The sequence below is a fragment of the Microchirus variegatus genome (assembly GCF_963457635.1).
Source record: "Microchirus variegatus genome assembly, chromosome: 5".
Classification (NCBI taxonomy): domain Eukaryota; kingdom Metazoa; phylum Chordata; class Actinopteri; order Pleuronectiformes; family Soleidae; genus Microchirus; species Microchirus variegatus.
The window spans coordinates 19,296,509-19,306,976 of NC_139806.1; positions in this window are offsets into that span (position 1 = coordinate 19,296,509).

Genomic DNA, 10,468 nt, shown 5'->3' on the forward strand with positions numbered 1-10,468 from the left:
AACTTGTTTTTATGGTCAAAAACCTCCTAGTTGCTTCAAACGAGCCGATAGAAATCTCTCCTCACTGAAGCTCTCGTCAGCCTCACTGTTTCAGACTGAAATCTCACCCCCAGAAGACGGACTGTGTTGTGATTGGCCAGCCAACGAGAGCTTTCCCAACTGTCTCTCAGAAGCGCAGTGCCCCCTCTGGAACGGTGGAATCAAAACATTGTTAAAAATAGCTTTGTCACGACTCCCCATCGCAGTCCCTTTTACGCCTTTGTCCCAGAGTTAGAAGACACTGTCGCAAGTGAGACACCTCCACAACAGACATTCATCTTCTTCTGCAGTTCAATGTACGCAACTAGATCCAGGAGCAGGAGGATCTGCTGTTCAGGAGACAGGATCCTTATGTAACAATACCAGGCTTTTTCAGACCTCTTGTAGAGGAGAATACAATAAAACCCAGCATTCTCAGCAGTGGCTGAACTGTTTGTTTCAAAACTTTAAAGCCCAATTTATACTCCTGCGTAAAGTGCTCTACGTAGGTTACGCAGAGCCCTCTGCGTTGACGAAGAGCCTGTCGCAGAGCCTCTGCATCGGTCAAGGGACAATGAAGACGGCAAGAGCTGCGATTGGTCCTCAGGACAGGCCGAGCTAAGCTGCTCTGTGCCGGCTCACAGTGCGCACCGAGCGTCCACAGAGGCGGAGCTGATCACCGCCGTCAACGTCGCTGCCGAACTATAAATACGTCATATCTTAATACACACAGCACATGTTTAGACTCTAAATGGCCAATTCTCGCCTCAAATTATCTTAAAACTGCGTTCCGTGACACAGAAAGGTGATAAACGGCCACTGTTTCAACAACAACAGTGTTTCTCTCTCAATTGCCATTGCTCACTGTAGCCAAAAGCACAACAACCTTGCGGAGCGACCCCTACTGATCGGGCAGGAAATTGCAGCGCGTATCCGTCCACGACACAGAAGTATGAAGGTTCGAGGTGTTACGCAGTCAGATAACGCATTACGCAGTCGGAGAAGTATAATGTGGCCTTCAGGCTTCATAAATGAGGTAATGGCGCAGATACACACAAAAAAACCCCAGTGTTAATTGGAACTTCCGGTCCATGGGAGCTTTAAAGTTTTAAAGTAACATAACCAGCTGCTCGCTGTAGCTTTATATCGCATTTTCCATAATCTCTAAGCAGTCCTACAAAGTCATGACTTCCCTGTCTCCACTTCCTATTGCTTCTCAGTTGTAGTCAAACCATAACCACCGTCTCCCCGTTGGTAACAGATGAGCAGTGAGTTAACAACAAAGACTCAGGTGTTGCATTTAGCATCACGACAGTTTTAGTGACCTGAAGTAGTGGAGTAGGAAGCCTATTTGTGAGCTGTCCTGCAGTCCAACTTGGTTTAACTCTTTGCTTGGGCAACCAAAGATTACGAGACAATTATCAGAGGCTGGAATTCCAGACAGCGCTGCACTTGATAAGAGCAGCTCAGCAGTTGTAGAAGATAAAAGCAGAGACACTCGCCAATGAAAACAGCCCAAGTCTTATCAGATCACGATGGACTTTGCAGGTCCTCCCTAATCTGTATGTGTACTTGCTTTGAAAAAGCTTTCACTGTCACATTAACTCCGCTGTATGTGATTTGTCACCTTGGTCAGTGTGGGAATGCATTTCTTTTATATCAAAAACATCTATGTATTCAAGGTCATTGATTTTAACTTTTTCAAACGTGTCCTCAAGTTCTCTTAAAAGCCGACGGGCAATTATTATCTATTAAATTTAGATAACATTCACATGTTACTGTGGACAGATGAAAGAGAAAATGACAAGATAAATATCCTGATTGTGCTTTAATTTTCTTTTCTTTTTTGTGATCTTTGACTTCAAAGTAATGAAAGTCTTCAATCAGTGCATAAAGCTCAGACTTTCATATCTTGTTACAAAACTATAATGATGCACATGATCATAACCAAACACCTCATGGGATATTACAGATGATGCAAGACTTCATTTCTGTTGTCTGACAAAAAGTGTACACATCCACCCTCATAACTGCACCAGACCAGCAGCAGGAGAGTGCCTGGCCTTTTGCAAATGCACCAATCTCCAACGTTATTTCAGTTCTAGATTACAGAGTCCATGCGCTTATGCAGCATTTTGGGGAATGTGACCTTTGACCACATGCTAACACTGACATCATCAATATGTTCAGAGCCAGAGACACATCAGTACCACATGATCTGTGAGAAAAGCAACATTTAAACCTAATAAGTTTTTCTTTATTTAATTTCAAATAGTCTTATAGAGTTAATTAGCATTCTAAATGCTCCCAAATAACATGTTTTGGTTACTGAGCAGGTTGCAGAGAGGGAACTCTCTATTTAACTCCTACCAACAGGCTTAAGCAGCGTATATACTTTTGTTAATGATCGATATTTGGCCTGTATTTGAGGAGTTCTCACACTTTGGTTGACATCAAATTTAAGGGCTTTTCAAGGACCGTCCACTTCCAATTCTCTCAAATTCAAGGACCGAATGTGCTAACACAGCTTAAGATGGGAGGGCAACTTGTAAGAGCCGCTTTGCCCATGACGTCCACGTTTATTGATTTGTTCAAGTGATTGTCCTTGGGCTCTTGGTCAAAGTCAGTCTTTGTCATTTTCTTTGATGAGCCAGAGATCTTTGAATTTGCATTTCCCAAGCATTGTGTAATTTGCTCTCTCTGCTTAAAGTTACTCACTCATTGTTCTGCATAGAATCTCACATAAATGGCGGAGAGAGACAGCGCATAGTGTCACAACACATGTAGTCTACGTACATCAAGCAATGCAGGGCACATGAAACAGTAGGTGGTGTTGGAACAAACAAGGGAGACATTTACCCAAATTTCAACTGAACCTCCTTCTTGCACAAAATTTAAGAACTTCAATTACCCATGTCTATCAAGGACCCATGGGAACCCTGAATCTCAGTTGCTAAAACATAACTGGCCAGTGCAAAACCAGCAATTCCTTCTTATTTATTAGTTTGGAGTCTGTTATAAAAAACGATACACTGCATCAGGGATTAAAGATTACATCCACGGTAAAAAAAAAAAAAAAAAAATCAATATTCTTATTGTCAATAAACCCAATTTGGAGACTAAAGTCAATATACACTGAATAATGTTAGGCTGTCCCAGACAAAACATGAGCAATGTGAAATATCATGGCAGTTTGTATTATTAGAGGTTCAAAGAGAAGCCACTGTCACAGTCTTGCAACCAAAAATTCCATCAAAAATGTCCTGACAGTGACAGAAAATTAGGATGCCATACAGGTATTACAGTGTGTGCTGCTGAAATGACGTATTACTCAACATGACATGGCCCAACGAAAGTGAAAGATTGAAGTATGCTAAAAAACACTTATCTCAAGCTCCCCTTTGACACCCCAAATTGGCCTCTTTTTCCTTAACCATGATCATGCCCACAGTCTCAGATTTTTCTCCCCACACATTAAAAGAACACTTGCCAGACCACATTTCATCTTGTTCTGCTGTTTACCACGAGTGCATGCTGATGATGTTTTTGAATTGCTTTGTAGCCCACGATTAATTTGATTCCAGTCTCGATTGTACAGTCTGCATAGAGTAAATCATACTTGATGTATCCAAGTTTCTTAAGATCCATGTTGCACATTGTAATTTGCAGTAATCCTATAAGATTCGCTAAAATCGCACTCATCTAAAGGCCACTTGAGGCCAAAAAACTGATTTGACTAAAAATGTAACAAAAGAGCTAAGCACTGTGTCTAATTTAAGTAGACTTAAAACACATAACTGATTACCATTAACACTAAATGTGTATTAATCCACTGCTGAAGATTCCTGGCCAGTCTTCAGGAACTTTTCTATTTACTGCCCGGAGAGAGCTGTTTTGTGAAAGTCTATTTTAAGTTAAAGTAAACATATACAGGACTAGAATTAAAAGATTTGCTTCTTCAGGACAAACCAGGAGGCCTTTATTCGTGTCAAAAATTTATTTTATTTTCCTTTTCCTTCCCCAGTACCCCCCCCCCCCCATCATCAGCTAATAATAAAAACACAGGAACTCAAAACCAAATCACGTCATCTTTCTACCTTGATTTTGTTCACATTAATCAAACAAACATTTTACGTTTCCAGTCTATTTCCTGTATTTGTAAGCTAAGCTAAGCTAACCAAAGTAGCTAAGTAAGCTAACAGCAGTGACATTATATTTACCACACAAATGCTATGGTGGCATCAACTGTCTATTTTAAGTAATGGTCATAAAGCAAAGAAGCACATTTTGCCAAGATGATAGATTATTTCATATAATTAACTCATAACTTAAAGGTGCACTGTGTAAGAAATAGTGACATCTAATGGTGAGACTGCAGAGTGTAACAAACAGAGGAATCGTCCCCTCACCCCTGCCTTTGCCAGTGCGTCAGAAAACTACAGTGGCCTTCACTTACCAGAAAGGATGTAAGCACTCTAACACTCTCCCACTCTCTCTGCCGTTTCCTCCCCCTACTTCATTGGTTTATGCATCAGGTTTACATTCGGGCTGCTGTACACACATGTCAGCTCAAGAGCATGGCCTCCATAAAGCAAAAAAACTCCATCTAAAAGGCTTATTCTAGTAAAAACAATTTATACTAACACAAACATACGGTTAGTATATTCATTTTCTGCCAATATATCCTCCTAAATGTTACACACTAGACCTTTAATGACATTTTCAAACTTGACCCCAAAGTCTCTCTCAAACTGCATTACCATACATTTATATGGCAAAATAACAATTTACACATATTGTCCCTTTGAATCATGTAATACGAATCGTATTTTTAAAAACTGCACTGCTTTGCTTAACAAGTCTTTGATGTGGCACCCCACAGAGAACAAAGCACAACAGGCCTGCACTTCATGATAACAATACAATTATAGGACATTATTGGCCATGGTTGCTGCTTCATTTAACACATCATGCCAGTGAGAGCAGACCCCCCCATGGGAGCTCCCTTGTCTACACCACATCCTCGTGAGTAAGAGCAGCTCCAGACGCTGATGTACTCTGGGCCCTGCCTACTTCTCCACACCTACCCCACCGTGTCATCATGGTCAGGGCTACTCACTGAGCCGTAATTACCTCAGGCTGACACACACAACAAGGGAGATGCCTTCAAGTAAACACAGTCCAGATTCTGGCCCAGTTCACTTCAAAGCTGGAGCATGCTGATAACAAAACAGACCCTGGAGAGCCTCCCCAATCCCCTCCCACGGAGAGGGTGGTCAGAACTCCTTGGAGGAGGGAGGGGGGGGGTGCGATAGTGGTGGTGGTGTGAGAGTGAGCGGAGGTGTGAAGTGGCTTTTGACAGCACAGCACCTGCTGCGTCTTCACTGGCAGGCAGCTCCTCACCATTTGTCTCGAATGACCTGTTAGCTTGGACTGTGGGATTACGGAGTTGAGGGGAGGGGGGGTTGGGGGTCAATCTGGAGGCATGCCGATGGGGAAGGGTGGTGTTGAGAGAGTTGGGGGGGATGTTGTTGTGTGATCGGACACACCTTCTGTCATGCCAGTGGAACATTCCAGCTGTATGTGGCAACTAACTCTACTGTTGTGGGATGATGACGCGTCTGCCCCTCCAGGCCCTCGATTCATACCCATTGCTGTGCTCAGTGGCATTTCTCACACAGACGATATCATCACTCATCTCAAGCCAGTGTTTTTTTGTTTTTTTTTCCAGTGTCGCTTCAATCACAGAAGCCTAAATTGCCGCTAATTTCAGCGTCATTAGCATTATCTGCTAATACAATCCAAATGCTGCTTGTTGCCTTTAAAGTCGTGCCTTATCCCACATCACTCAGTGTCATCTTGATTCCTTATCAGCCGTGGTTTTTCTCTCTGTGGCTCATGACACAGCTGGATCAGGTCTCCTGTGATCAGTCCGCTGGAATGAAAGCATCGGTGCACACCAGGCAATCTCCAAAAATACTCAAAGGCTGTGGTGAAGAGGAATGCACCAATGTCAGACAATATTTATGACGGTGAAGACTGTGACTACTCGCTTGGAAACACAAACAATCTGTCTCTCGGAGGGGGATTGTAATATTGATGCAGTGTTTATTAGACTCATAATTGCAAAATATCACTCAGCGGAACTATTCATCTTGTTGCCTTGTTGTGTTCGAAATGTAATAGTGCTGAAAAATGTCCGGTCCCTATTGAAAAACAGGAAAATAGCTCCGTTCAAAGTAAATAACAGCTGACAGTCCCAGAGGTGTTTTCACTTCACTTTGGACAGATCTGTTGAATGCTGTTGTAAACATCAAATCTCTATATTTTGCTCCGTAAAACTTGTGCAGAAAAAAATACAAATAAATAAACAAGGAAACAGCTTTTTAAAAAACAACTGATGACACTCTGCCACGAAAAGGATTTTTCATGGTGCATAACCTGTCGTCGTGTGCCACCACTTGCAATCCATCATTTTGTATCATTTCGCCTCCAGTGTTATAATTCAGAATGTAATCTGCTTTATTGAGGGTGTCCCATAAAACCTTTATAAATGTGCAATTAAATTACAGGCAACCCTCACAGTGTTCTTAACAATGAAGGACATTCATCAGCGGAATTAAGTAGTGTGCGATAAACTTTTTTGTAACATCGGCCCACATTCAGACTCTTGGCATCTTGGCTTTTTAAGACCGAAAGTGTAACTCAACTGGAAACTGAAAAGCAAGATCAAAAAATCCCAGGCTGTAATGCCCTGGGATTCTTTGGAAAATAGTTTCAACTTAAAGTTTTGGCAGGAGGAAAGGTCTCTGGCGTTACTACAGTCAGCGGTTCATCCTTTTGCTAAACATCAATATCGTCACAAATCCTCCGGGAATCCTAGTTTTAATGTATCACATGTGCAAAAAGTGAGGATTTTGGCCGGAGGAAGATTTACGGTGTCCAAAATTGTTATTTCTGTTTGTCCAGTCAGTTTTGATTATGTACTAGTCATGTACAAGTGATTGAGTTTTTGACTTTCTATTGTGAGTATTTATTTATTCACTGTGAAAGCACTACAGCAACACAGAGCCCAAACGGAATTCCCCTAAGGGGACAAAAAGTATATAGTTTCAATTCAGAAAATGTTAGGATTCATCACGAGCGATGATATATATATAAATGCAGTATCCTCTGACAATCCCTGTAGTTGAGCGAAGGAGTCCTACCCATCCCCAGAGAAGCTTCTCTGAAGCTCCACGTCCTGTTGAGGCTTGTCAGAGGAGTACAATACCCAGAGTCTGAATAATGTGGCCGGGAGCTAGTTTATTCAAGCACCTTTTGTTTGCACTCTATACTCACCTTTTCCCTCCACTGATGATCAGATAACCACAAGACAGAGACAGAGAGAGAAATCTCTGGAGAAGCCTGAGCTGCCAATGGCTCCTTGTAGAGCGTGTCACAGTGGATATTGTAGATTTCTGACATTGTCATGGTTTGGGGCTAATGCCATCATCTAAAATGGTGGCATTAGTCGGGAAAAAAAAAAAAACCTCATTCAAGTCTTAAATGTGATGGCGCCTATAAACTCAGAGGCCCAATGTCACGGCACGACAGGGCGGCCTTTCTCAAGCCCCCAGAGTATTCAGTTTCACTATTTACCCATAAGTTAAGAGAGGTCACGGAGTAATGTGTGTGTGTGTGTCCGTGAACAGCTGCTCTTTGATGTAGGTACCTGGGACAAACTCACAGTTTTGATTGTAATTTTTTTTTTAAAGGGGATAGATTGACACATTAAGATGTGCACTCGTACCCCACTCACCCTAGTTAAAAAAACAGTTTCAGTCCCAGGTTAAACATGGCTTTTGACTTTTTCCGGGACAAGCAACTTAATGCATGCATGTTTTTATCGGCCTCTGGTTGGCATTAGTGGGAAGGCTACTTTTGGGTGAACATGGTCATTTCTTTGTATGACTTCTGGTGCACGACTATGACAAACATCCATCTTTCAGCTGTTAGCATAGCCGTTAGCCATGAATGTTTTTACCGAACAAATATTGAAATAATTATTTTGCTAAATTAATGATTTGAGTCATTTATTAGGGTCACAAAGGTCAACTCATACAATATCATACAATAAATTTGAGTTTTTATTGATGATTATATTCAATAAACGGCCTGTGTGTGCATAGCATTTCTCTAGTGTTGATGACCACTACAGTTTTTGCCATTCACTCATTCACTCACACTTTCATTATCTATGTGCAACATGTTTTTTTATCACATATCTTTCAGACCCATTTACAGAGAAAATCAGCGTGTGACGACTCGCTCTACTCGCTCTTTTGGGTCATGGCATTACATATTCATTGTGTCAACTTGGTCATTTATTTATTTTTAATTTTCAATTAATAACAATATCACAAACAATTTCACATATCACAGACATTTTTTTTTTCTAGTGATGCATGAATGTGAGGTGGAATGAAAACACACACCCCTCCAAGAATTCAAAACTACTTTTATCGCGGCTTAAATACTGTATATTGTTTGTATACTCTATATAGCTAAACAAACTGGCTGCCAAATGCAGATGTACTGATCCTATCATCTAACTCTTGGCAAGACATCAACAATGAGCTATTAACAATTATTTAACCACTCCATCAAAAAAATTATGACATCTATAAAATCTTTAAAAAACGTCTCTCAATCCATTTCCAGCTCATCTGACTAAGTGCTAATTGGCGTGCACAGGGGCTCTTTGTTGCTCCGAGCATCTCTGTTGTGTTTCGCTGTAATGTTGAGGCTGCGCACGCTGTTGCTGTGGAGAGTAAAACTACTTAGAAACGGCTGGTGGCCAAACACCTTTTCCCCAGCAATGATTCATCACAATTAGGGTAGCGGCTCGGTCTGCCGGCCTCTCAGGGATCATGACACAGTCACACCGCCACACACACCTCTGTGCACCCGTGATGCTGCTATGAGATAATCACTGATCAAAATAATACACCGTGATGAGCATGTCGCATTCGACCCTCTTTTTAGCACACGCCGCGTCTCCTAATTTGTTTGTGAATCCATCTCCAGCTCGTCTCTTTGTCTTTATCTTCCACAGTGATTAGTATAGATCTGGAGAATCAATTTGAGATAACAGCTTTTTTTTTTTTTTTTTTTTTTAACCTCACCTCACCTCACCTCTTAAGTGGGCATCATGTTAAGTTTCCCACCTACATTTCCATATTCAGGGCATGTAATAGATTGGAAAAAGGAAATACATTGAGCTGCACAGCGACTTCCAAATCAACACAGTGAGGATATTAATTTGAATAAATGACTCGGGACACAATAACAAAGTAAATGTCATTTCTGTGATGCTCATTTGGTCTATAGAGGTCTGGCGCGTTCTGTTTAGTAATTTCTCATTTTTTATATCTGGATGTAAATGAACACAACCTCAGCTGTGATTGGACCCAAACAGCTTGTAAATGTGCGATTGGCTTAGACCTCCTCGCTGTTAATTTGTTACTCAGAGCAGAGTTGATTGTAAACTTGTGTAATCACCTCTAAAAGCCGAGCTCCGGAGCTGTGAATGGAGGCTGCAGTGCACAGCATGTGGGACTCACAAGCTGGATGGTGTTACCTTAAAGATCCCGGGAGACAAACAAACATGTGTGCTGTAATTAAAGCAAACATTTACCATCTCTTGCTTATTTAAAAGTTCTGATGCTTGTTTACTTGATTTCACGAAATCCTCCCCGTTGTTCTTCAGATTCATCTTTTTCCTCTTTCCTTCTCCTGCCCGTGCCTTTCACTTTTCCCTCATTTAGTAAGAGACACAGGAACACAAATTGGTGCCTACAATTCATCACGGTAAGCAATTACCTACAGCCTAATGTTCAATTTGAACACAGCGCTCTGCGTATTTTTATTTTTCATTTCATGTTTTTGAAAATGCTGCTTCTGAAAATGATCAAAATTGACTTCAAGCAAACATCTTAACTATGGCAATTCAATAAAACAGGTGCTTCACAGGTTTGAAAAAAATAAGTCCTATTTGAATGCATTTTACCAATGCAACGTTAACCTTGAATATATGTTTTCTGAACCTTTTCACTGAAAGGAGCTGAAAAGCTTTTCCCTGTTGACAGTATTGTACAAACACAGTCTTTTCAAGTCCGTGTTTTTTCCACAGCTTTTTTTTTTTTTTTTTGCTTTGTTATGCTGACATAGAGGTTTATCTCTTTATCTGCACGATTCTTTAAACCTGTTCAAGTGTCAGTGTGACTGTGGTTTATACTCAGAAGTGGTTCATAAATCTGAATGAAGCTTTTTCTGCTGAAGAAGACACAGACAGACTCTCCAGTAGAGCCATTAATGGATGGTGCTTTCCCACTATTCAGTTCTAGCACGACTCAGCTTCTTTTCCATTAATGATAGTACCTGGTACCTATAACTTTTTTTAGTACCT